General features: G+C 45.3%; 1 long non-coding RNA gene across 1 annotated transcript; it reads right to left on the minus strand.

Moving 5' to 3' along the window:
* Window positions 1-8853: 8853 nt before the first annotated feature.
* Window positions 8854-23064, minus strand: LOC131273993 (uncharacterized). Its single transcript, XR_011646151.1, has 2 exons — window positions 22845-23064; window positions 8854-19105 (listed from the first exon to the last, which is right to left on the minus strand). It is a non-coding gene; the product is annotated as an uncharacterized lncRNA (long non-coding RNA).
* Between the last annotated feature and the right edge of the window lie 4327 nt (window positions 23065-27391).

The raw sequence follows: 27391 nt of genomic DNA on the forward strand, positions 1-27391 counted from the left end.
AGGTTCTGATAATTAAGAGGTTGAGAAATGAGAGCAGTGGCCAGGTTTTCAGATAGGGATCCTTCCCATGCCACTCTTTTTGCTTCAGCATCCGCCCTCCGATTTCCCTGGGCATTGGGGCTGTGGCTTGTCTGGTGTCCCTTACAGTGCATTACAGCCACTTTGAACAGGTTTCCAAACTGCTTCTAGTAGCTCCAGAATCTGTGTGCCTTATTTAATGCCCTTCCCTCCCAAGTTAGTGAGTCCTTTTAGTTTGTTAAAGGCTCCATGCACATGCAGGGTAAGGAAGGTGTGTTTGGAGTCTGTGTGGATGTTAACTTTGGCTCCAGCTGCAAGTTGCAGGGCTCGGGTGAGGGCAAGGAGTTCAGCTTTCTGTGCTGATGTGTTATCTGGGAGGCACTGATCCTCTACTGTGATCTCAGATGTTACTACAGCTTATCCTGCTCAGCTATTGCTGCCCTGCATAAAGCCACTCCCATCTGTGAAGAACTCCATGTCAGGATTTGCCAGTGGCTGGTCTTGGAGGTCTGGCTGGAATATGCTTCTTGCAATGTTTCCAGGCAGTTATGGGCTGGAACCCCTGGCTCCACGGGTAGCAGGGTGGCGGGATTTAGGGTTTATACAAGTTCCAGCTGGATGGATGGATTTTCACATCATAGGGTTTGATATTTCACCAGGCAGCTGTTAGTAAGCCAATGTGTTCCTTTGGCTTCTAAGATTGTGATTACTGCATGCGGAACCCAGACAATTATAGGCTGCCCGAGAGTTAATTTTATAGCTTCTACTGTAAGCATGGCTGCAGCTGCTATGGCTTGCAATCACGAGGGCCATCCCTGGGCTACAGTGTCCATTTGTTTGGATAGATACGCTACAGGTCTTTGCCAGGAACCGAGGTATTGAGTGAGTACTCCTACTGCGATGCTTTGGCGGCTGTGAACATAGAAGTAGAATGGCTTAGTGAATTCTGGAAGTCTGAGGCTCAGTACTTCCATTAGAGCTTGTTTGAGAGCAGTGAAAGCATTTTTCTCTGGGCTTCCCAGAGCAGGGGCTCATGATCTCCCCCCTTTGCAACTTCATATAAAGGGCTCATGAGGACCCCAAAATTGGGGATCTGATTGCAGCAGACTCCAGCCGCCCCAAAGAACTCTCACAGCTTCTGATGGGTATTGGGCTCAGGGAGACTACAGATTGCTTTCTTTCTTTCAAGTCCCAATTCATGGCACCCCTGTGTTATTTTATAACCTAGATATTTGACCTGAGGTAGGCAGACTTGGGCATTTCTCTTAAGACACCTGATAGTCTTTTTGCTGTAGATGCTTTAAAAGACCACGGGCTCCACCAGCGCAGTCTTGGTAGGTGGAACTTCCAAGAATGAGGTCATCTACATATTGGAGGAGAAAACAGTTATGGCTTTCTGCTTTAAAGGATTTGAGATCACTGACCAGGGCTTGTCCAAAAATAGTGGGTACATTTTTAAATCCCTGAGGCAATCGCATCCATGTAAGCTGCTGCTTTTCACCTGAGTTTGGATTTTCCCATGTAAAGGCAAAAATTGGCTGGCTCTGGGGTGCTACCCAAATGCAGAAGAAGGCATCCCTGAGATCTAGGCATGAAAAGTAGATTGCTGATGAGGGTATTAACCTGAGAAGAGTGTATGGATTAGAAACCGCAGAATGAAGGGTTATTACTGCCAAATTAACTGCTCTTAAGTCCTGGTCTGGGTGGTAATCCCATCAGCCTTTTTGATTGGGAAGAGTGGGGTGTTCCATGGAGACTGGCACGGCCTCAATATGCCTTCATTCAGTAATCTCTGAATATGTAGCTGGACCTTTTCTTGCACTTTGAACGGAACTGGATATTGCCTTATGCTTACTGGACTGGCGGTAGCCTTTATTTCAATAATGATTGGAGGAATGTCACTTGCCATCCCTGTTGGGTTACCCTTTCTCCCTACTTCAGGCACATCTTCAAAGGGGAGCTGTGTGGCCATGGATTGGCCAGTCTCACTGAGGCAAAACAGTCTCCATTCCTCTTGCAGAGGAAGGGTTAGTGCTATTTTCGGAGGGTCCAATGGCCCCAGTGTCAGTGTGGATTTCCCTGTGGCATCAAAGGTAATTTGAGCCTGCAGTTTTGACAGCAGGTCTCAACCCAGGAGGGGGACTGGGCATTCTGGAAGGTAAAGGAATTTGTGAGTGACCTCCTTACCCACAATGTGCAGGTCCTGGCTTGAAGGAAGGGCCGTTGGGGACTTTTGCCGGCTGCCCCTATGATAGTGGCTTGTCTCTTTGATAGAGGCCCAACAGGCTTGGTCATGACAGAATGTTGAGCCCAGTGGCAACCATCATATGTATGGTGTGGCCCCCAATTTGGACTCCGACCATAGGCCCTTCGGGGCTGAGAGAATAGGAACCCGGTCTGTCCTAATAATCTCTATCAGAGTCCTCCATTCCTGCCAGTCCAATAATCTGATTTGCAGGGTTTTTTCCAGAACCTTTAGGGAGCCAGCGTTTGGACTGTGATGCCCCACTAGCCTTTCAGGCTAATGTTTTGACTGCAGAGGCCAGGTCAAGTGGCCGGTTGGGACACTCTTGCTCCCAATGCCCATCCTCTTTGCAGTATGCACACTGATTTTGCCCTAGACATGGGCCTTTCCCTCTCCTTGGGGCTAGGGCTTGCCAGGTTACTCTCCTTGACACAGGAATGGATTTTTCCACCATTGCCACTTCTAGAAGATCTGCCTATATTTTCATCTTCTGATTTTCTTCCCTTCTTGTTTCTACATCACAGTTGACATAGACCTTAGTAGCTACTTCCAAGAGCTGAGAGATATTCATTCCAGCAAACCCATCCAACTTCTGCCGCTTTCTTTGGATGTCAGTCTGTGACTGGGCAGTGAATGCTGCATTGACCATTGTTTGGCTCTCAGGAGCATCTGGGTTAAAGGTGTGTATACATGTAACGCTTCACACAGTCTATTATAGAACTGAGCCAAACTATCATCCAGAGCCTATAGAATTTGACTGGATTTTGCCATATTCACTGCCTTGTGGCTCCCTGCCCTGAATCCTTCAACTAAGGCCCTGTGCAATGTTTCTAGTTGGCTGAGCCTGGCAGCACTCTTCGGATCCCGCAGGGGTCCTCCTCTGGGAACTGCAAGTGGGCATATTGATCACTGTACAAAGTTCCCTCAAGTGGGTGCTCTCTAAGCCAGGTTAGAGCTCCCTGTGTGACATGCATTCTTTCTTCAAAGTTTAATAAAGTCATTATAAGTTGTTTACAATCAGCCCAGGTGGTTGTGGGTCTGTGTGATGGACTGGAAAAGGTCTGTCATGGCCTGAGGCTTCTTCAAGAATGGTGGGGTATGGCTTTTCCAGTTAAAGAGGTCCCTTGTCCTAAAGGGCTGATAGATGACTGTGTGGTTCCCCCCTCCCGAACCTGGTCATCTGCATAAAAAATTGGGGTCTGGGTTCAAGGAGATGTAGCTGGAAGGCAGCCTTTCTCTCTGCTCCCTCTGCCCCTGGGGCTCCCTGTGGTTTGAGTTGCCGCCTCTCAGTGTCTCCCTCCTGACTGATGGGCAGCTCTGCAGTGGTGTTGCCTGGGGCAACCGGCCATTAAAGCAGCTGGTCTGCATTTTACATTGTGGAAAGTGCCAAAGACCAATGCGGAGACGGTAAAAGTTGCTGCAGGGATGGCGTAGGGCTCTCAGGTGCCGATGGTGGTAAAGGCAACTGCAGGGATGGTATAGGTGCCCTCTCTGATGGTGATAAAAGCAGCGGCAGGGATGGTGTGGGCGTCGCACTTCCCCAATCGGATGATGACAACGCGGCACTGCCTCGGGAGCCTAGCTCATTTTCATTCCTTAGTACTGCCAGGGCAGGAGTCATCGCATAAGGCCGTGGAAATTCATGTTCATATGTCCCTTCTAAGATGGGCGGATTGGCACTGGACTTGGGACGCACTTTCTCTGGGCCCTTTGCATGGTGATTGTTTGGTCTGGTGCCTGGGACGGCACTCCTCAGTTTTTGTATTAGGCAAATTCTAGCTTCCTTAGTCACGCACTTCCCTAACCAAGGTGGGTTTTAGCTCACAGCATTTTCCCAAGCATCGATGTTGGGGAATTGGTCTGGATGCCCTGGATTTCCAGTTACTGCATCGTGGACTTTATGGATGATCCAGGGATCTAAAGTGCCCTCCTGGGGCCAGCCCATGCTGAAAGTTGGCCATTCTAAAAAAAAAGATTTATTTATTTATTTCTCTCCCCTTCCACCCCCTACCCCAGTTATCTGTTCTCTGTGTCTATTCGCTGTTTGTTCTTCTTTGTCCACTTCTGTTGTCAGCGGCATGGAAATCTGTGTTTCTTCTTGTTGCATCATCTTGCTGCATCAGTTCTCCATGTGTGCAGTGCAATTCTGGGGCAGGCTGAACTTTCTTTAGCACTGGGCAGCTCTCCTTACGGGGTGCACTCCTTCTACATGGGGCTCCCCTATGTGGGGGACACCCCTGTGGTGCTTGACTCTCCTTGTGCGCATCAGCACTGTGCATGGCCCAGCTCCACACGGGTCAGGGAGGCACGGGGTGTAAACTGCAGACCCCCCCATGTGGTAGATGGACGCCCTATCCACAGGGCCAAGTACACTTCCCTAATAAGTTTATTTAAATGTAAGGTAGCTAGTCTATGAGGTTGTGATTAATTGTAAAAAAGTTTGTAAAAACATCTTTCAAACTGAAACATCTAAACAGTTCTAGTTCTAGAAGTCTTTGGATCTAAAAACCTAGGTTGGTATTGATGGCAAAAGGTAACCTTGTGGTAATAAAATCTGTCTGAAAGTCACCACTAGGTGCATTGTTAAGTAAATGGTAATCCAATGTCCTCTTTTAAAAAACAGGCAATCCAAAATTATAATTAAGTTTGTTTCTTTCAGAATGAACATCATATTAACCATATGAAAACTTTATCCAGATTCATGCAGAATGCCAGATCCATCTTCCTCAAGTCGAAATAAAGTAACAAACTTTTTACACCTTGTTCAGTGCTGGAAAGAAATCTTCTTCTGGAAGAAAATAAGGCTTGCCTGATTGTGGAGAAGAAAAGGATTTATTCTCAGTCTTGCAAGAAGGGGCGCACAACCAGAAAACGTGGCTGGCATGCCTAACAAAGAAAAGTGACACTATTTATACCCCTAAGCCTGGCATGCAATCCTTTCCTCTGTTTCTCCATAGATTGGATACTTCAGAAGTTACAGCTTATCTGAGATCTAACTTTCCCATGCAAAAGTTTGTGATTCAGAGCTTCCCCCATCACATTCCAACCATTTTAGTTTTTACCTGCTTCCCTTTGCCAAATAAGGAATGGAACTTAGTGCTGAATTGGTATTGACTTGGCTCTTTCTTGGGCATCTTTTTGACTGCCTATAGGGCTGGCTTAAACTGGTTTCTTTTGTTCCTGCTTACCCCAGGAGTGGGAGACTGAGGCAGTAGGCTGCCAGGTTACAGTAATCAATATTTTCTTCCTTTATGTGAAAACTAAACTCATCTTCATTTCTTACAATTGCCCCTCTTTCTTTTAAACTCTTTTTAGTTTTCACATGTCCATTCTTCAAATTTTCTAAGCGCTATCTCACACTCTTCATAGTAAGAATCTCCTTCTTTAAGGGCGTACAGATTGTTTTGCCTACACTGTATGGGCATTTGTTTGGTTAGGGCAGTTTCAATGAGTCTTTGAACTAGCCCTCATGCACAGGGAATGATGCAGAATCCGACTGTTGTAAGCCCCCCGCTGAGATAATGAGGGAAGTTAAGATAGACAGTGCAACCCCTTTCCATTTTCCAAACCAATTTTCCAGCCATCCTGTGAGTGAATTACTAATGCCAGAATTCTCTGCTAATTCCTCAGATAGGGCTGTTAGGCCTTATAAAGCTTTAGATTTCAGGGGCAGTGTTATTAGGGATGAATGTACAGCAACTACCTCCAATCATAACACAGACTCCCCCTTTTCAGCTAGCATCCTATCTAAGGCCATTCTATTTTCCCATGCCATTCTGCTAGGAGCACCTAACTGTTCTGCAATTCCCTGAACTGCATTCCTGGTATAATTAATAAATCCCTGTTGATTATAATACATATAATTAATCCAGTCTACATTTTTATTAATGGTGATCCACCAGAACGAGAATGACTGAAACCCCCCTGCTACCTGATTTATAGCCTTAAATTCATCTGGGACTCCTTGAGGAACTCCCATATTGTCTAAATAGATCCACTCATCAAAAGAACCAAGGAAACTTCCTTTCTCGCTCCCTCAGTGGGATGATATTCTTGCATCTTTTTCAAAAGGCAAGGTGAATGGGATAGCCAATCGGACCAGAGCACAGGTTCTGCCCCACCTCTCAGGCAGTATTGGTTGGAGAACACCCTTTCCACAGTACCACCACAGGTCTCCTCGAGGTCTGAACAAACTGGAGAAATTGTCAGTATGATCACTGCTTACATTCCACACTTGTGTATATGAGGCCATTGTTCCAAGGTCCTGGAATCCTTTCCCCTGTCTAGAGAGACACGCAGAATGATTTCCTGGGCCCAGATAAGAGGCAGATATGGCCTTGATGTATCCGATTTTGACTGATGCAGAGAGAGGACAACATACTACAATTTTCACCAGGCTTAGCAGTTTCATGCTTTTCCATACCAAGCGGAAAGGGTCCAATTTAAGCTGTGGGCTGGCCTGCTGCACGAGCATAACAGTTGCTTTTGTTTATACTCTGGACTGTATATTTGATCCATTCAACCCAGGCACTTTTGTCCCTATATCCTGTCTCCATTTCTATGGTTTGCTTTAAATCTTCTGCCTTAAGTATCCTAACTGCTTTGGGATCATTTTGAATTGAGGAACTGGCCTTTGGTGAGTTTTCCTGTGGTCTTTCTGAAGGGTTAGGTGGAGAGGGCATTGTGGATGTCATATCTACAGGGGGAGGAAGGACACCCATATCTTTACCTGTAACATCTGGTCCCATTCCATATACTATATTGACCACTTGGTCCCTACCACTGCTCCCAGCTTCCAGTTTGTCTGCTTTCTTAATAGTTACTACTACTGAAGGCTTTTGCAGTCTGGTGGGGTGTTACCTTTATAAAAGGTTACCTAAGCCTTTAATGGCCTTGAACTTGGTGAGACCCATCCCTATTCATGGTCCATCCCTTAAACTGGGTAGTCCACCATATATCATCCCAGGAGGAGCAAGGAGGGGCTTGACTAGGCATTCCCCACAGCTCTGGGCATAGGTATTTATTTTTCCCACTCAGCCAGCACTGGTGCTCTAAATTCCCACAGTCTATTATTTGGCAGGCATCAAACTGCGCCATCTGGGACTCCAGACATTCAGTCACATTTTTAACTAATTTGATGGGGCTAATTGCTTCTTGGGTTTGAAACATCATGGCTAGTAAGATTATTTTCATCTGTAAATTAAGGTCTGAGTTTCTCCTTTGGTAGTCTGATAGGATGGGGGCAATTGTTGACTAGGACAATACACACCTCAATTCCCTTCCCACCGCCCCCCAGTCATTGTTTTTTCAGTGTGATCTTTAAGGGATCTGGGGCAGAAATTATTGTCCAAGACTCAGACGAAGTTGTTGGGAATGTATTGTCCAGTTGAGGTACTGGTCCCTTTACTCGAGTGTAATGAGTCCAGCCTTTTTCTGCCATTAGGACTGCTGTTTCAGTTGTCAGCAAGACTTGATAAGGTCCTTCCCACGTCGTTTGGAGTTTGGACTCTTTCCACGACTTGATTAGGACCCAGCTGCCAGGTTACTGTTGGTGGACTGCAAATTCAAGAGGCAGTTTGAGCCAGCAAACCCTGATGTCTGAGGGATGACAAAGTAGAAGTCAAGGACAGTATATAATTTTGAAGAAAGAGATCCTTCAACTCAAAGGAGGGGAGTTCTCCAGGCTTCCCAGGGAAGGGCAGACCAGAAAGCATTTCATAAGGAGAAATTCCCAGTTCCCTCCTAGGGGCAGTTTCGATTCTTAACAGACCTACTGGTAAACATTTAACCCATGGTAATTTGGTTTCTAAGACCAACTTAGAGAGATGTTTTCTTAAGGTTTGGTTCATTCTTTCCACTTTCCCTGAGGATTGTGGGTGCAGGGTGTATGGAAATTCCATGTGACACCTAGACCCTGCATAATATTTTGCAACACTCTGGATGTAAAGTGACTACCATTGTTTGAATCTATGTTTTCTACTAACCCATATCCAGGAATGCTTTCTTCAAGGATAATTTTTGAAGTCCCTGATGCTGTAGCTGAAGCAAGAGGGTATGCTTCTACTCACCCTGTCAGGTGATCCACAATTACCAGAACATACTTTGGTCGACCTACATGGGCCAATTGAGTATAATCAACCTGAATGCTCTGGAATGGTCTGAGACCAGGCTCTCTGCCCCCTGGCACTTGCTTCCTTAAGACTTTCTGATTAACTTTCTGACACATTAGGCATGGTTCACTTATTTGTGTCACTATAGTAGAAAGGCCCATACACCCAAAATGCTTGAGGATGAGGTCATACATGCCCTCTACTCACCACTGACTACCTTGGTGTAAAACTGCTAGTAATTCCCTCATTATTTGCTAATTCAACAACTGCTGGTTGTCTGGGAGGAACCACTTCCCTTGGTTATCTAAGGTTGCCCCAGTTGTTCTAGTTCTTTTACTTCCTTTTCAGAGAATACAGCGATTTCAATTTCTTTGGGGATTGTTGGAGATTTGGGCTTGAAGTGTATCAGGAATGAAAGAAAGAAAAAAGGAGAGTGAAAGAAAGAGAAAGAAAGAAAAAGAAAGAACAAGAGAGCTGCGATCAGGGGGTCTGCGAGTAGAGACTCATCAGACAACTTTATTGTTTACAAGGAGCTCTCTATATGCCCCAATCTACGTGATAACAAGCAGGAACATGTAGCCTATGTGAGAACAAGGAGCAACACATAGCCTATGTGACAACAAACAGTAACATGCAGTTAACTGTCAGAATTACGCATAGTCTAAGGAATTTTTAAAAATCTCATCTGAAGGTACAAAGTCTATGTTTTCTATTCACTACAAAAGGTATGTGCTCATCTTTTCTTTCAGCCTTTAACTGCTTCATCCCATTGGATGGGAACTCTTAATTACTGCATTCCTGAGAGTGCAAGCATAGCCATGGAGACAGCACTAGCATGGAGACAGTACTAGCATGGAGACAGCACGTTTCTCCTTGTGAGGCCACTGTGCCTCAGTTTCCAACATCTCCCCTTTTTGTTTTAGTCGAGGTGACTGTGCCTGTCTTAGGTTGCCCTCCTCTGAGAGTCTTACCCGTCATTGACTACCAGCCAAGCTCTTCGACTAGGGGAAGTGTTTGAAGTGCTTTTCCTAGAACCAGATTATTCGCATGTCTCTTGGCTATTATGCTTTGCAATGTTCTTCAAAAGCAGTGTCCAGCACAGGCAAGAATCATGAGCAACAGAACAAATATGATTAAACCTATTCCTAAAGCTGACAGGAAATGCTGTGATTTCCACCAAGTAACTGGGTTAAATTTTGTAATATGTGAATCATCTGAGAAAATATCCTTGATATTGGCTACATGAATTTGATTTTGAGACCTTTCTAATATTTTTCTTTCTAAGTCAATTATTTCCTGAGAGATATTACTTTTCTGGCCTAGCAAATGATTAATCTTTTTTTCTATATCAGATGAATTACAGGCAAGAGGAGTAATACAAAAGTGGCTTTCATTCCAATCACATTTCAATCCCCTTAACAAGTTTCAATTATACAATTTATCTCCAATATGCAAAACAGCTATTTCTAAATCATTAACCCGATTATTAAACTGTTCATCAATGTGTTCTTGGCTATGCCACAAATCTCTAGCATTTTTATGCCAATTGTGCATGTATTATTGAGTCTGAACAGTCTCATGCAAAGCGTCAGCAGCAGTTGCAGCAGCTCTGATGATTCCAATTAGTCCCATTATACTAATTATTAGGAGTCCAATAAATCTTTTTGTCCATTTCATGATTTCTTGCGCCATGTGTAGCAATAGCTGACTTTCATGTGATGACTGCCATATTCGGTTCATTTGCATGGGAATCCATATACCTCGTCGTCTTCTGGCTATTGTGACGGTGTCTCAATCCTGCAAAACACTTTCTGACAGATAAGTATACAAGGCACCATTTTTATAAAACAAGGCATTATCTTTTATAGTTATTTTTCCAATAATGAATATGAAAGGATCCCTGACACATGCTTTCAATGGATAGATTTGATTTAATTGTAGATATTAACCTGTTTGACTGTAATTATCAATCCATTCATAAGCAGGGGCAGTTCCAAGAAATACTTTCCACAAGTTTTTATGTATATTAAGACTATAGGTGTCATTAATTCAAGGGGTTGGTAAACATTTTCCTTTACATTTCCAAACAGTAAAATTGTTAGTATATACCACTTGTTCACCCAAGAATAGAGATTCTGAAAAAGGATATTGCATATGTCTAACTTGTTGACCCTTGTTAAGTCCATACCATATAAATCTACCATTATATTCTTTGGGGGTCTCCATAGAAGCACTTTCCCTCACTATTCAATAGGAATCATTAAAAATGACAGATCCTCTTCCTATATGGCATTCCTGCCATCCCTGTTTTCAGGATTTTCGGGTGGACAATTATCATTTTGCTTTTCAGTTACTGAAGAATTATATGAAGGAAACAAAGTTATGAATAATTTTGTACCATTATTTGTCATGGTAACCATAGTCCAATTTTTTGTTTGCATGCAAGGAGGACTTTTTCCAATATATAATGGTGTATGATCAAAAGGAAGGATAAGATTATATATTTCCTCCCTTCTTCATCAGGTTTTAAGGGTAGTCTGTCATCTATAGGCCCAGGAAACACATGCGTTTCATTCACAAATATAGGAAATGATGGGTCTCTCCATGTTTCTCCGTGGTCAAGATGTACAACAAAGGGCTTACAGTTTGATTGTCTACCTAACAAATATTAGTGGTAGAAAGAACGGGGACCTCAAATCCTTCTCCTTTTACCCATGAGACTGTAAGGGAACTTCCAGAGAATTTGGTTCCTCTGGGGAGATAAGTCACAGAGGATCAGGCTGTGCCAGTCTCCACTAGAAATGTAATTTTTTTATGACATGGGCCCACCGTTAGATGTACTAAAGGCTCCCAGTGGGCTTTAGAACTGAGGAGCCTCAGACCCCCCGAATGCTCAAAATTCATGAGGGGAATTACCGGACTCTCTTTCATTAAACTCCGGCAATCCCTTTTGAAATGACCCATCCTCCCAGTCAGAGCACCCTGCAGAGCCTTGCATTCTCCTTGTCCCCTTATCTAAATAAGACCAAGTTGCATCTTTATCTTGCCTCTGCCTATTCCCTCCCTGACCCATCTCCAGTCTTTTTCTTACCATTTGATCGACTTTGCTAATCACCACCTTTGCTTTCTGTTTCTGCTTTTCCTTCTCTCTTCTTACAAACACTTTCTGGGATTCTCTCAATAACTCTTCCAATGGCTTATCCATCCATCCTTCTTTTTTCAGAATCTTCTTCTGGATGTCAGGCCAAGAACCTTTTACATAGCTGACTTTTAACATTCCCTGAGCCACAGGATCTTCAGGGTCCATCCCAGAATATTTCCTCACTTGGTCCCTCAATCGTTGCAGGTAAGCAGAGGGCATTTCATCCTTCTCCTGGGCTACTTCAAAGGCCTTCTTCAAGTTTTGAGATTTGGGTATGGCCAATTTGATCCCCTGTATAATGAGGTCTCTAAAATCTTTCATTTGTGTTCTGTCACCCAGGTCATTATGATCCCAATTAGGGTCTGTGTTTGGGAACTTCTGTTCTATTGCCATCACCCCCTGTCCAGGTGGATGCTGCCTGTCCCACTCCTTCATAGCTGCCCTCCACACCATTCCTCTTTCTTCTCCCGTAAAGAGGATATTCAGTATGGACATAAGTTCAGGCCAGGTGTATAATCTAGGACCCAGGAATTGATCTACTTGTTCAGCCAGCCCCACTGGATCTTCCATTAGAGATTTCATCTCCTCCTTGAAGTTCCTTACTTCAGTACTTGTCACTGGGGCATTGACATAGCCAATCTCCCCTGGCCCCATTGGGACTTCTCTCAGCGGATACAACGGCTGAATGAAGTTTTGTTTTTTCACTCTCTTCTCCTCAGATGCTCTGGCGAATGGAAAACTGTGTATATCTTTCTTACACTCTTCCACATCTTTCCTCAGCTGTTGGTGGGTGGTAACCGGCGTGGCTGTTGACCCTGCTTGATTCTCCAGTTCCCAAGGGTTTAGAATGGGTTCTATTGGGCCCTCCATGTCTAATGACCCTTTTCCTGGGAGGAGAGGGGGAACATGTGGAGGAGGGAGATTAGACAGGGGGTCCCAGGCTTTAGTTTCTACAGCTTTTCTTTCTGCAGCCATAGTTTCCACAGCCTTAGTTTCTGCAGCCTTAGTTTCTGCAAGCTTAGTCCTGGAGCCTGGATTTTCAGCTTTCACAGGATAGAAAGTGGCCCCCTTTCCCTTTAACCAGCACATGGCATAGTCAGACTCTTCTTTGGAGAAGGGTATTTTTCCATTAACATACAGGACAAGGTCAGCACAAAGCCAATCCTCATCTGACCCATATTTTAGCCAGAATACACCAGGCAGTAAAATACTTTCCTTGGTCCAGATACAACAGCAGTATTGAATCATTTTCTTCTTGTCTTTTCCCTTGGTCCAATCACTATCGGTCCAATGCCTTAACATCCTCCCTAGTGGAGTATCTGGAGGAATGTCTCGGGGGGATCCTGCACATACCCCCTTCTGCTTTTTCCCAGTTGACCGACTGCCTCTATTTCCCATTCTGAATCTTGTCTGGGTCTCTTTCTTATGAATCTTTTGCTTTGTCCGTCTCTGGCCCTTTCCCTCAAGGGAGAAGGGAAATGCGAATCGGGACTCTGCACTCACTTCCCACCGTATGTCACAATTCTCAGGCACACACAGTGAACCTCAGACTCATTAGAATTCCCATCCACCAAGGTAATATTTAATAGCCTTTCTTGTTACCTTGGTCCATGCATGGAGTCACCTGGCCAACGAGAGGAAGATTTTCCCTTCCCTTTTTCTGGTCCACAATTGGCAGATCTAAGCGTCTGTTCTTGGGCCTCTTGGCTGCAAGAAGTGGGGCCCCTGCCGGTGGAGTCCAAGACCACTTAAACAGTGGGGCGTGCCTTCTCGTCGTCCACTCCAGGGGTCTGCTCTCTGAAGGCTCAGAATCCCAGATGAGCCCCCAAACCTGTTGGAAAAAAATCTTCTTCTGGAAGAAAATAAGGCTCACCCGATTGTGGAGAAGAAAAGAATTTATTCTCAATCTTGCAAGAAGGGGCGCACAACCTGAAAATGTGGCTGGTGCACCAAGCAAACAAAAATGCCACAATTTATAGCCCTAAGCCTAGCACGCAAGCCCTTCCTCTGTTTCTCCAGATTGGATACTTCAGAAGTGACAGCCTATCGGAGAAGATCTAACTTTCCCACGTAAAAGTTTGTGATTCACCGCTTCCATCATCACATTCCAACCATTTTAGTTTTTACCTGCTCCTCTTTGCCAAATAAGGAATGGAATTTAGTGCTGAATTGGTATTGACTTAGGTCTTTCTTGGGCATTTTTTGGCTGCCTATAGCACTGGCTTCAGCTGATTTCCTTTCTTCCTGCTTAACATGGGAGTGGGAGACTGAGGCAGTAGGCTGCCAGGTTACATTAAAAAATATTTTCTTCCTTTATGTGAAAACTAATCTAATCTTTGTTTCTTACATTACGGAATGACTACAAGCCAAGGCCAGCAGGAAGTAGTTACAGAAAAGAGAGCATCACCCTTCATCACCTCTTTAAGACAAAAGTATAAACCCTGGAAGGGTAAAATAAAATTAGTAGATGGATCTGGAGCCACAGGAAATGCAGGTAAATGCCAGTGGCCCCCAGGCTATGGGTGGGAGGCTGTTTATCTCTTTGTAGATAAAACTAAGTTGTGCCTGAGGGACAGTGAGAAGGTGCAGCCCTGCCCTTGATAATCATGGCAACCACTCCAGTCCTGGGAAACAATTTAGCAATGCAAACTCTATATACATACCAGTCAGTCCAGAGAGATTCTCAAAATAGAGATGCCGAATCTTAAATAAAATTAAACTTTGCTTCAAGGGGAAATAAAATATAGCCTGTGTTTGAATTCAAAATTAACTAATTCTGTATCCAACTGTGCCTAGAAATTCAATTAAGTAATATAGGCCCTTTAGACTTTGAATATTCAGAAAGGATGTGTATTCAAAGTTGCATCCAGAGGGAATTTGGGCTATATGTTAATTCAAAACCTTTATGCTAACTCAAAAGCTATCTGGTACTCAGGCAAACACAACAAAGAAAGTCATTTTTTTTTCATAAAATCACCATGTGACTCCCCACCCTGTGCAAAAGGAACTTGAAAATCTTGTTGCAGCTCGGGTTTTGAACAGACAAGTCCTGAGTCCTGCTGGCCTTACTGAAATCTTTTTCCTACCCAAGATCATTCCAGAGTCCTGGCCTTTCTATATGCAAATAATTGAATCTCTCTCCTCTTCTAAAACAGTAAATGAAAAAAAAAAAAAAGAAAGCAATGACTAAACTATCAGGAATTCAAATCCAGCAACATACTAAGAGAATAATATACCATAACCAAAGAGGTTGCTACTCAAGAAACGCAATGAGAATTCATCATTAGGAAACTATTAATGTGATCAATATGTTCACAGAGTAAGGGATAATGATGAGTACTTTGATAGACATTGAAAAACCACTTGTACAATTCAACATTCAATCCTAATTTTAAAAATACACTCTTGTTGATTTGGAACTGAAGGGAATTTTCTTTACCTTATAAGGGGTAATTATCCAAAACCAAGAACAAGCAATAAGCAATAGTGCAAAACCAGAAACAGTCACATTAGTGGAAGGAAGGAGACAGGAAGGTCTACTATCACTCCTTCCAGGCAACACTGTTCTGGAAGCTTTACCAATGCAACAACAAAAGGAAAAGGAAAAGGTCTAAATTCTGGAAAAGAACAAACATGGTTATCATTATTGGCATAGAATTTCATTTACACAGAAAACTCAATGCAATTAACTAGAAAAAAATATGAGAATGAATAAAAATTATGATGTCTATATTGGTTAAAGTGGCTACATATGAGATAGACAAAATTCAATGCCATTCCCTGGTATCCTAATACCTTATTAGAAAATATCATGAACTTCCAGTTAAAAGGGCTAGATTAAATATATACATTCGTAGCTGTTTCCTCCCAGAAACAATTATAATGACAGTAAAGGAATAAAGAAGAGAATAGCCCATAAGGATGAAGACAATGGAAGAGGAATTAACAGAAGACAAGAAATGGCAACAAAAGTTTGGAGGCTAGCAATGGGTAAATGAATGGTAAGTGATTTAGCAGTAATGGGGGGAGTGAGTAAAAAGTGGGACAATCCATGCTGTAGAGCACTGGCAAGCTCACAACTCACAAGTACCCAATTCCTCTAAAGGCAGGGTAGGCTGAAAACAGGAAAACTGTTTATAAGGGTTTTATGGAGACCATTGAGACATACCCATCCACTCCTCTACCTCCCGTAACCAGGCATTAGCCCCTTACAGAAGAGAAAGGAGGTTTATACCAGGAGAGGTTTGCACAGCCAGGCTGAAAGCAGAGGGATTCAGGAGACATCTCTATACCAAATGGTAAAATGCCGTGTCTCCTTACCCCACTAGGCCAGTAGAAGACTGGCAGCTGAGCTTCTATCTTTCTAGCAAAAGACTGGAGGACTCCTTTGTGATAAAACTGACAGACTTCAGAAAAAGGAGCAATAAAGAAAACATGTAGGAATGTTCCAGCCAGCCACCTGTGGCCCTTCAGTGAAATTCAGCAGTCACCAAGACCTGGCCAAAAACAGAGCTAGAAATTTTTGAAAAAGCCAGAGGGGCTTGCCCCAGGTGATAACAAAACATAAAGATATAACAATGAAAACAGTGTGGTTCCAATAAAGGAAAAGTGAGCTCAGTGAAATGCAGTCAAGAATCCAGAAACAAGCTCATACATTTCATATTAGATAGAGTTGGTGTTGGAGAAAAACAGTGCTCACTGGGACACGGAGACTGATATGACCACAGGCAGAGAATTGACTGAGGAGCTCTCCCATCGGAAGGGGTCTGAAGAACAGACTTGAGCCCCAAAACCACCATGGTGGGGGTCTGAAGAGAGACTTCAGCCCACTCCTGGAAGGGGGGGAATTGAATTTTTCAATTGATACGGAACTTTCCTAGGTGGGGAAATGATGGTCAGTGGGAGAGGGTTGAGGGACCCAGTGAGGTGCAGGGGCCAATGGGGAGCCCTAGAAGTGAAAAATTTCCCTTGTATGGCTAGAGGGTAGTGGGATAGGGAGTTATGCTTTCTTGGAAAGCTGGAGGACTGGCTGTTTCTTAGATCTGTAGGGAGTAAAGGGTTTCTTTATCTCCCTTTGACATGCAGGCACTGAAGGTTTTCCTCTCCTTCTGATATGCACACAGCCAAGATCTCTGTCTCCCTTACTCCTGCCTCTACCTGGTTTCTTTGTTTAAACTGCAGGGAAGTGCAATATCCTTAGACATATAGGCTTATGAGGGAGGGGGTAGCCTTTCCCCAGCGCATATGATGGTAACTGAGCTACAGCTTGTTAATTACTGCAAACCATTAACACTTGGCTTTCCAAATGACTGAAGAACAGGTTATGATTTAATATTTGAGCAAAAGTAGATGACTATCTCACAATAGTCTCAAAAACAAATTCCAGGTGATTAACCATATAAAGGTAAAAATAAACAAATATAGGAACTAGAATATAGCAAAGCGTTATTTCAATCCTGGCACAGAAGAGGAGTTTCTAAGATTGATTAAAAAAAAATCGAAGAAGCCATAAAGTAAAAGATTGATAAACATGAGTACCATAGAATTAAGTTTCTGTTCAAGAAAAGGTATCATCAAAGACAAAATTAGCACTTCTGGTTATGGTGGAATAATTCAACTAGCCCTTTTGCTGCAAGCAATGAGGGAACTGGACAAAATACATGAAAGAATTGTTTTTAGATATTGAACAGGCAGAGCAAAACTGAGACAAGGAAGCCTTCCAACCCCTGCGTTTCTTCCTGGAGGCTCTTTCTGGATCAGGTCGTGCAAGAAGGGGGTTTTCAAATGGGGCATGACAGTCTCACTGAGCTCAGGCAAGGTCCCAGTGGGATGGGAGCTTCAGGAGACTGAAAGCAGAGGAAGTTTACGGAGGAGGAACACTGCAGAGGCTTGTCTCCAGAATTCTGCATAGTGTTCCCTATGCATGCACACAATGGCTATAAGAGATAAACGAGCAAAAGCCAAGGGGAGGAGCTAGAATCTGGAAGTCTATGGAAGCTGCAAGACAAAGGAGAGGGCATCTTCAAAAGATCAGAAAGTCAAGCAACCTGAGAATTGTCAGCCAGCCAGAGTGCTGCTGACCCCGGGAGGAAGCAAGTCTTCTAACCTCTGATACTAGAACTATTTAGAAGTTCAAAATGCTGATGCATCTGCTTCCTCACGAGCCTTTTACCTAGACAAGGTGAGAATGTCACCTTAGTTCAACCCCAGGTTTTATCCCACTCAGAATTCTGCCTTAAGCAATGGAAACAAGGAACTGATTTAGGGAGAGCATAGCCAATTTTCCTGAGAGTGTATTCAAGACTGTTGTGTTTGGAACAAAGAATGATCCTTCTTTAATCAGAATAAAGTATCATGTCCTAACAGAGATGTGCAATGTCTGCATCAACAATAATGAAATGGAAACAAGAAAAATTCCATTTTCAGTAAGGACCCAAATGTTTTTCCATGTCTTTTTAATAAAGAAAAATAGAACCAAAAAAATTAACAAGCCAAGGGCTTTCATTCATTCAAGTGTTTACTGAGGACCTGCTGTGTGACAGCCTGTGCTGGTTGTGGAGGTGGACACTGAGGAGCACACCAGGGCACACCATTGGTCCCCCTGCTTATGTGGGGTCAATGTCTTGAAGTGGGATCAGAACCAGTATCTAGGTTCTCAGCTTCTTCTCAAAAAAGAATTCAAGGACAAGCCACAGATTAATCAGGCAAGCAAAGAATTTAATGGGGTTGAGGAAAGAGAAGGAAAGTATACCTGCAGGGATGCAGGCAAGGGGGGGAAATGCAAAGTTCTACCATGGGGTCCGTGATTTAAGGGGGTACAGGACTCCAGGGGTGCCCTGATTGGCATGCTTGAGACACAGCAGGGGAACTCTACTAGGTGATCCGATTCCTTTAATGGGTTAGGGGCTGGGTTAGGGGATGCTGGTGGGGGGTGATTGGCTTCTGGCTGCTGTCCACGAGCTCTGCAGGCTGTGCTGACCGCTGGTGATCGGCCTCTGGTCACTGTCAATGAGGCGTGAGGTAACCTGTAAGTGGGGGGGGCGGTGCTGCCCCCCTCGCCCTGTCCCTCTTTCCGCCATGTGATGAGGTTGCCTCCTGATCACAGAGCCGCTGGGTGTGCACTGTGTGCTGTAAGCTGCAGGGTGTGTGCTTGTTAGCTGCCCCTTCCTAATTTGCCCCTGTGCTCAGCACATTCATGCTAGCCAGCAGGCCAGTGCATCAGTTTCTCTTGCCAGGCTTATTAGGTTTTTCTACCCTTCCTCCTTAGGTCCCTATCTATCCTGCCTCCAAAGGGTTAAACAACAGTTCAAGGCAGGACACCCAGGAGGCCAAGTGGAAGCCCCAGAGAGCAAGTGGAGGCCAGAGGCTCGCAGGCAGCACAGAGGAGGCCCAGAGCTGGCCGCCGGGAGGGACCCCCCCCCCCCTGCTCTGCTCTGCACTCAGGCCACATCGTGACCCACGGATTTCTTGCAGACCCACTGGTAGGTGGCATCACAGTATATGTCATTCCACATCTGCTGAGTATGGACACAGTCCTCTGTGGGCCCGTTCCTGTGCTGCCAGTTGTCCGGCTGCTCCTTGCTCAAAAACCTGGAAATAGAGGGACGTTATTCAGCTAGACACAGGCAGTGGTCCTTGTCCCTGCTATGGCACATGGAGCTAAACTGACGCGGCTCCCCAGTCCCCTTGCAGCCCCAGAAGAGGGACAGAGATGCAATGCCCTGTGGGCCTGGGTCTGCTGAGGACCTCCTGAGTCACTGATGATCCAAGGATGGGGAGGGTGTCTGTGAGGCGGCAAGTTGGGGACAGGAGAGGGGAGGGGTCCTTTCTTTCAACTTCTACCCCAGAACTCGCACATCCCTGCAGAGCTGGACCCCTCCCTGCACCTTCCCTGGTGTGTCCAGGGTCTAAGCAGCAGCCAGGGCCCCTCGGGGAGGCCCAGCATCCCGTCATGTGACTTTCCCTACCTAGTCCCAGCCCTGGATACGAGGTGTGCTGTCCTGGGACAACATGTGGCCAGAGCTTCTCAGGATGCTTTACAAAGCAGCATGGCCTTTTTCACACCCACACAACAGTCTCAGGAGCACCCTGTGGCCTGGGTGGTCATGTCAACTGAAATGACCAGAGCTAGTGAGGTCTTTTGTTAATAACCTTGACACATCCTGATGCTGACCCCCACCAGATGGCCACCCTGGGCATCGATGGCCTTGGTGCTCCTCAAATCGAATGTGAGTGCCTGGCCTTCCCAGGAAGCCTGGGTCTCCTGCTCACGTGCCCTCCACAGCCATGGGATTGACTGACATTAAAATCGAGATTGATCTGCACCTGTGGAGCAGGGGGTGTGTGGGGGGGTGCCGGTGCCACCCGGATGCTGCACACCGGCCCTGTCTGCTCTCAGTGCAGAAATTCCCAGGCAAGCATGAACAGATAACAGCAGAAAACAGTGCTGGAATGCGGGACTCGGCAGTTTTGCACAGGAAGCTTTCGGACATGTTGTTTCCTCTAATCTTCTCAAAGTTGGGACAAAACTGAACAAACGAGATGAGCTGGGTGCTTCAGAAAGTGCAAAAGCTACTAGTGAATCCTATTCTCCTCTATCAGGAGAAACAATAGAAATTTATGAAGTTGCTGCAGAAAATCCAGGACTTGTCAACAAATCTTGTTACCCAGGTGGTAACAAGAAGACACTGGGGAAGTGGACTTGGCCCAGTGGATAGCGCATCTGCCTACCCCATGGGAGGTCTGTGGTTCAAAAACTAGGCCTCCTTGACCCGTGTGGAGCTGGTCTACGCACAGTGCTGATGTGCGCAAGGAGTGCCGTGGCTCACAGGGGTGCCCCCACGAGAGGAGCCCCACGCGCAAGGAGTGCGCCGTATAAGGAGAGCCGCCCAGCACGAAAGTGCAGCCTGCCCAGGAATGGCACGGCACACACAGAGAGTTGATGCAGCAAGATGACACAACAAAAAGAAAGAAAAAAAAAAACAACAACAACAAGAACTCACAGCAAATAGACACAGAGAACAGACAACTGGGGCGGGGGGAGAGAGAAATAAATAAAATAAAAAATAAATCTTCAAAAAAAAAAGAAGATACTGAGTAAACCTTCAGAAATTGTTCAATGAAGGAAAGGAGCAGCATTTGAGAAATATGTAACATCTATTTAGGAATGAAAATAAACTAATCTAAAGCAACTTAATCCAGAATAGTTATTTTAAATTGTGGTGGATAGAAGTTTAAAATGGCAACTTGTAGTAATATCAATGGAAAAGCTACATGTTGCAGCTATACTACTGAAATAAACTTTCAAATGATTGTAGATAAACATAATACAGGGTGTTTCTTTTTTTTCACAGCACTCTGCGACATAGGCTACAGTCTAGTTATTATATTCAGAATTCACAAAATGACCTGAAAATAAAAACTACTTCTAAAAATTATGTAATTCAAGGGTAACATTGTTATCATAAACCTTCTATAATAGTGTAACTATTGCTTAATATCCTACTAATGAAACATTCAACTTCATTTTAAAAAGTCAAGATTCTGGAAGTGGCTGTGGCTCAATCAGTTGAGCTTCCATCTACCATATGGGAGGCCCTGGGTTCATGCCTCAGGGCCTCCTTGTGAAGGCAGCCTCGCCCGCACATCACCGAGAGCCACTGGCCTGCAAGTGCTATGTAGAGCCGACTCAGCAAGGTGACACAGCAAAAAGGGAGACAAGTAGAAACACAGAAAAGCACGCAGCAAATGGACACAGAGAGCACACAACAAGCAAGCCTCAAGGATGCGGTGGGATAAATTCAAAAATGAGTAGAGAGATACAGAAGAATGCACAGCAAATAGACACAGAGAGCAGACGGCAAGCAAGCCTCAAGGGGGGGGATAAAAAAAAATCAAGATTGATGACAGGAGAGGAAGCCCAAAGGGACCTGAGGGGCTGAGGGAAAAGCATGCTCCCTCATGCTCTCAGAGTGCCGCCCTGCCACCCGCCTCTGACATGCCCTGCTGCTGACATCTGTCGAGCTCCGGGAATCCCCCTCAGTCATGAGGACAGTTGGGTTTGTTGTCCAGGTTTCTGCCTCCAGTGCAAGATGCTCAGAGGAATTCAGTATTTGTTATCACCTGACAGGAGACATGAAGGTTATGGGCTGTGCCCTCCCCTAGAGGAGGAAGGTCAAAGCACCAAAGTCCCTTGTCACACACCAACCCTGTCAGAACCACCCCAAGCCTCCATCTCTGACCAGCCCTTCCTCAGAGGACACCGATGCCAGGTGAGTTCCTTGGGACACACAGAACTGCTCAGCCTCCTCCAAGACTTCTTGACATCAGAAAAGTAATGGAAGCTCCCCCTGAAGAACTTCCAGCCTTGCAGGAGCAGCCAGAGAAGCTGAGCTGCAGCAGAGGTGGGAGGAGAGGGAACCAGGGGCTGACGGCAGATGTCCCAGAGCTGGCCTTCCTGAACCCGCCAGCGGCTGGCTACTGAGACCCACGTCCTTGAGGTTTGGTTCCCCAAGGGCAGGTGCTGCTGAGACCATGCCTCCATCCCACTACCCAATTAACCAGGGAGGGGCAGCTCAAGACGCCTGGCTCAGTACTCCTGGGACACTCAGCTCTGCTACCCAGAAAAACTCTCTGCTGAGACATGTGTTTTGTGATCATGTCACTTTATTTCCCATCTCACTGCTGCCACCGTACAGTCCTCTCCATCTCAATTCCCACCATCTGTCTAGGAAGTTGTCCATCCATCCAGAGACTCCCTTACTTCCTTGACTTGATCTCCATCCACTCTGGCTGCCCACACCAAGGACTATCCCAGGACTTCCTCATCACCTGCTCTACCTGCCCTCACAGGTGTCACACACTAAGAGCTCATCCTGTCACCAGGAGCCCCAAGTCTCTGCTCTTTCCTCCCTCCCTGTCACCACATCCTGCTCTGTAACATCATCTCTACTGCAGCTATTTAAAATGGTACCACAACACTCATTTCTTCATTCATATGTTCAACATTCATGCATTCGTTGCTCGACATTCTTAAGCTTCTATGACCCAGGGACTGTTATAAAAAGACTAATAAAACACGATTCATGCCCTCAAGGAATTTACAGTCTTGTGAAGTGAGAAAGATATAAGAAGGGTATAGAAGATGCACTAATTAAACACCACGTACAGGTTAGAATAGAGGCACGAAAGAGGGTGTCATCTCTGTCACCTGGGCTGGGTGGGGGGTGGGGTTTAGGAAGGGAGTCCAGGATGAGATGTTCCTAGAGATGAGTCATAAAAAAAAAAAAAACAAAACTGAAGGGTTGGGGAATGGGGAATTAATACTTACTTGGTAGAGAGTTTCTATTTGGGGCCAAGGAAAGCTTCCAGCCAGAAAAGATGACGATGGTTGCACAATATTGGTGAATGTATATACAGAAATAGATAAAATGGGAGATTTTATGTTATATACATGTTACCACAATAAAAAAATTTTAAGAAAACAAAGAGCTGTACAATACAAAGAGTGAACCCTACTCTAAACTATGGACTCTAGTTAATCATATGATTATAATAATATTGGTTCATCAATTGTAACAAATATACCCACTAAGGGAGAACGTTAATCATGGGCAAAGCTCTGAATTTTCCACAGGATTTTCCTGTAAACCTACAACTGCTCTAAAATTTAAAATTTTTAATCAGAAAATCACTTTTAAAAATCCAAAAAAAAACTGAGGAAGATTTTCCAGGTGATCAGGTCCAAGAAAAGCCTTCCAGACAGGGGAAGTGGCAGGTGCAAAGGCAGGCAGGCATGAAACTACATGGCTGGAGCTGCCATGTGCAAAACTGGGCTATGGCCCCCATGCAACGGGTGGGAAAGGAGCCTGGAGAGGCTTCCAGCACTACATCTTATGCACATAACAAGGAATTTGGATTTTTCCCTGTGAGCAATGGGAGGCCCTGAAGGGTTTTACCCAATGGCTCAGGTTTGCACTGTAAATATTTCAAAGTGGTGTAATGTGAAGGCACAACAGGAAAAAAAGACCATCCCATCTGGGCCAGAAACATCCATCAGAACCCAAATGCAAAGATCTCAGGAAGAGACAGACAGCGTGGACCAGGCGTTCTCAAAGTGTGTTCCCTGGACGAGCAGCATCGCGCCTCCTGGGAATGTGGCAGAAATGCCCCTTCTCAGGCCCAGCGCAGAACTGCTTTTTCTGAAATTGTTTCTGAACCGTCTGTTTTTAACAAGGCCACATGTGATTCTTATGCTCTGAGGCCTCAGAACAAGTCATCCAAACCCAACCCAATTAGGGCCCACCAGTAGCCTCTTTTTATAAACAGTGTCACTGCAGCAGCCACACCCATTCATTTACACGTTCTCTTTGGCTGCTTCAGCAGTGCAAGAGGACAGCACTGAGGAGCCCTGACAGAGACTGTGGCCCACATGTCTCAATTTTACTATTTGGCCCTTTAAGGAAAAGTTAAAGTATTGATACTGCACCCTGACTGCCCATGTTTTAAAACTTGGTGGTGCTCAGGCTAAATCCCAGACCAAAATCCATAAGATTTCTGTACATGAGTCCCAGGCATGTGCTTGGGTGACTCCAATGCACAGCCAGGAAGGAGCACCTCTCAGTCCATACTAAAGCAGGAGGGCAGCAGTGGGGCTCGAGGAGAGGCAGGAAGGAGGAAAGACTTCCAGGCACTGGTCCGCATGGCCAGTGATTCCTTAGACTCAACTGGAAACAGGGGAAAGAGCAGGGGCTCGGCACTGCCTGCCAAGTCCTCATTTGTCAGCCCCCATCTCTCCAGCAGCTTCTCCCAACCATCCCTTCTCTCCCCCAGCTCCCTACAGGCATCCTCCTCCTTAGCTAGTGACCTCCTATGCCACCCAGAAACAGATGTGGTTAACACTAGCTCTCGCAGTCTCATGTTCCCACATCTGCACATGGACACCAACTTCCACACCTGCTCCCCTCCCAGCCTCAGAGATTCAAGTACCATCCCAACCTCCTTCAAGGCCAGTCACGCAACGTGCATTTGACTCTCCTCCCTATCTTAACCCTCTCCTCTTTCCTGTTCCCTTCCTTGAACCTCAGGTGAAGCCTATCTGAATCTAGAAACTCACTCTCAAGTTCACCAAAATATTAGCAAGTGGTTCTGATGGAAAGCAGGCAAATTTTCATGGCAATACTGATGCTTCTTTTCTCATCTTGCAATTTTTTAATATTTGTCACACTGTCTATAATTAACAGATAGATGTTGTAATGGAGGAATAGATGATTTGAATTTTACTCCTCCCCCCTTCTCACCTTCCATCTCAGCTATGTTCCTTGACAGACTTATACACCTGATTGATTCACGCCCAACAACCATGATCTGCTTCCACCGAAATTTCATTCCAATGACTTATTAATTGCCTAGCCTCGGTGGGCGCTTTTCGGTTCTTATTTTACATGGCCTCTCTGGCATGTGCCAGAACTGACCACTCCCATCTGGAAATTCTCTCCTCTTTTGGCTTTCCCACATGCACATCTCCCAAATCCACTGTCCTCAGTTGGTTCACACACACGTCTTTCCCTTCTTGACCCCTGAACCTTGATTCCTGACCCCACCCTAAGCCCTCTTCTGTGTTTTGTCTCATGCAAACCACCCACTCCGACTGCTGCAACCAGAACCAACATACCCGGGCACCCAAGCCTATGTCTGCAGTCCTGGCCTCTCTCCTCAACTCCAGACAGCCTGCAGGTGACGTCCACTTGGATGTCCCCCAAAGCACCGCAGCCAGCATGTCCAAACCTTGCTGCTCCTCTTCCTCCTTTATTCCTCAGTTGGGGAACCCTCTGTTCAGTCACCCAAGTCAGAACCTCAGGGTTCTCCTTAAAACCCTTCAGTGGCTCCTCATTTTCTGGAGGATGAAAGCCAAGCTTACTCAGAGGCCTTCCAATCTAGCCCGTGTCTCTCCAGCCCTGGCCACCCCTCTAGCCCAGGGTTTTTCAAATTGCAATCACCAACTCATTAGTGGGTCATAAATTTGGTTTATCAGTTTTCACAAGCTTTGCTCTTTTTTTAAAGAATAGAATATAAAATGTCAGAGTTCATGCAGGAAAGGTTTTGCTTTTTGAAACTTGCATAGATAGATTACATAGATGATTAGATAGAAAGATAATAGATTTCCTTCCGCCCTTCCACAAAAGGTCCCTTCTCCCCTTCTTTTTGCCTCCCCCCCTCTCAGTTCCCAGTACTTGCTTCTAACTTAACACCTCTTCCACCAATCTATATGACTTTGCTTACAGGTCTGTCTCCATTTTGCATCTTGTAACCTTCTCAAGAGCAGGCATCATGTCTTATTCATCTTTAACCCCCTGACACATGGTAGATGTTCATGAAAGTTTTGTCAGACACATGCGCGAATGCTGGCTACAAGGTTAAGTGCGTTACGTATGTTGATTCATTTGATCCTCCCTGTGAAGCAAATCCTATTGCCCCCATTGTGCAGGTGAAGCTCAGCAAAGGTAAGGAACTTGTTCAGGATCACACCGTTTGTGATAGCTGGAGGTCACAAACAGGTTGTCTGGCCCTACAAGTACACTCTGCCATTACCACACACCTTCATCACAAAGATCTGGTTTGCAAAAGGTGAAATTTTGTGGAGAGATTATAAGCCACCTGAGAGCAGGGACATAGTTTCTCATGTCTTTTGCGCTACTGCCTGGGCACAGAGGAGCCGCAGCATTTATTGGATTTGTCCTCTCTCCACCACCCTTGCTCTTTCCCAGAGGGGACACATGCTTGAGGCTAAATGGGCAGAAACATCCCAGCAACTCCGCCCTCTGCATGGTGGACTCTCCCTACCACTTACTTTGGGTCCTTTGTAGCTGCTCCTGTGAAGCAAAGGCTGCATGGAGGGTCTCCAGGCTGCTCTCCTGCTCCTGGATTTTCACGCTTAGTGAGTTGGTATTAATCACATTAACTTGTAGCCTCTGGATCTCAGCCTGTGCCTCCTGCAGTCTGTTTTCTCACATGTGGGTCTGGGAATTTAAGGCAGCACCCTTCATTCCTTGTGTTAGGGTCTCTAACTCCCCTGGCATTTTCCAATACTGCTCTTATTCCTGGGAGATCAACTTTTGTCTGCTCCATCCTGCCCTTTGTCATTTGGGTCTGGGCAATGGCAGTTTCCAAATCTTTTTTAACAACTGAATCACTTCACCAGCCCCGTCCAACCGACCTCTTAATAACTGGATCTCAAAAGTGCTGTTGTCTACTCTGCCTTTTATAAAGTTCTGGGTCTGGGAATTGAAAGCACTTGCATTTCCCAGACCTCCCCAGGGCCTCTGGATCTCAGCATTGGGCCCTTCCAAACTGCTGCTTAAAACCTGGTGCTGGGTCCTTAAAACACTGACCTTGTGCAGGTTGTCTTTCAAAAGGTGGGTCTGAACACTGGCATTCTGTAAACTCATATTTGCAAAGTGTAAACCTGCCTTTAACACCTGAATTTCAGCATTGGCATTTTCTAGGCCTCGGCTTCACATGTGGGGTACAACCCTGGTGTTTTCTGAACTGCTTTGTAAGAAATCTTGGGTCTGGGAATTCAATGAGTTTGCATTCTCCAGAGCTCTCTTTAGGCTCTGTATCTCAGCATCAGACCCCTCCAAGGAATTCCTTAACATCTGGGTCTGGATATGAAAGGTGCCAGGATTCTCTAGAACTCCTTTGACCATCCGGATGTCAGCACTGGTGTTTTCCATGTGGCTGCTAAGCGTCTGGATCTGAGCACAGACATTGTCCACCTTGTACTTCGGCATCTGCATCGCCACAGCCCAGGTGCTAGAATGCTCTTTAAACAGCTGGAGAGCTTCTTTATCTCAGCCACTGGGCCAAAATGTTGGG

This window comes from Dasypus novemcinctus, chromosome 17 (assembly GCF_030445035.2).
Source record: "Dasypus novemcinctus isolate mDasNov1 chromosome 17, mDasNov1.1.hap2, whole genome shotgun sequence".
NCBI lineage: Eukaryota > Metazoa > Chordata > Mammalia > Cingulata > Dasypodidae > Dasypus > Dasypus novemcinctus.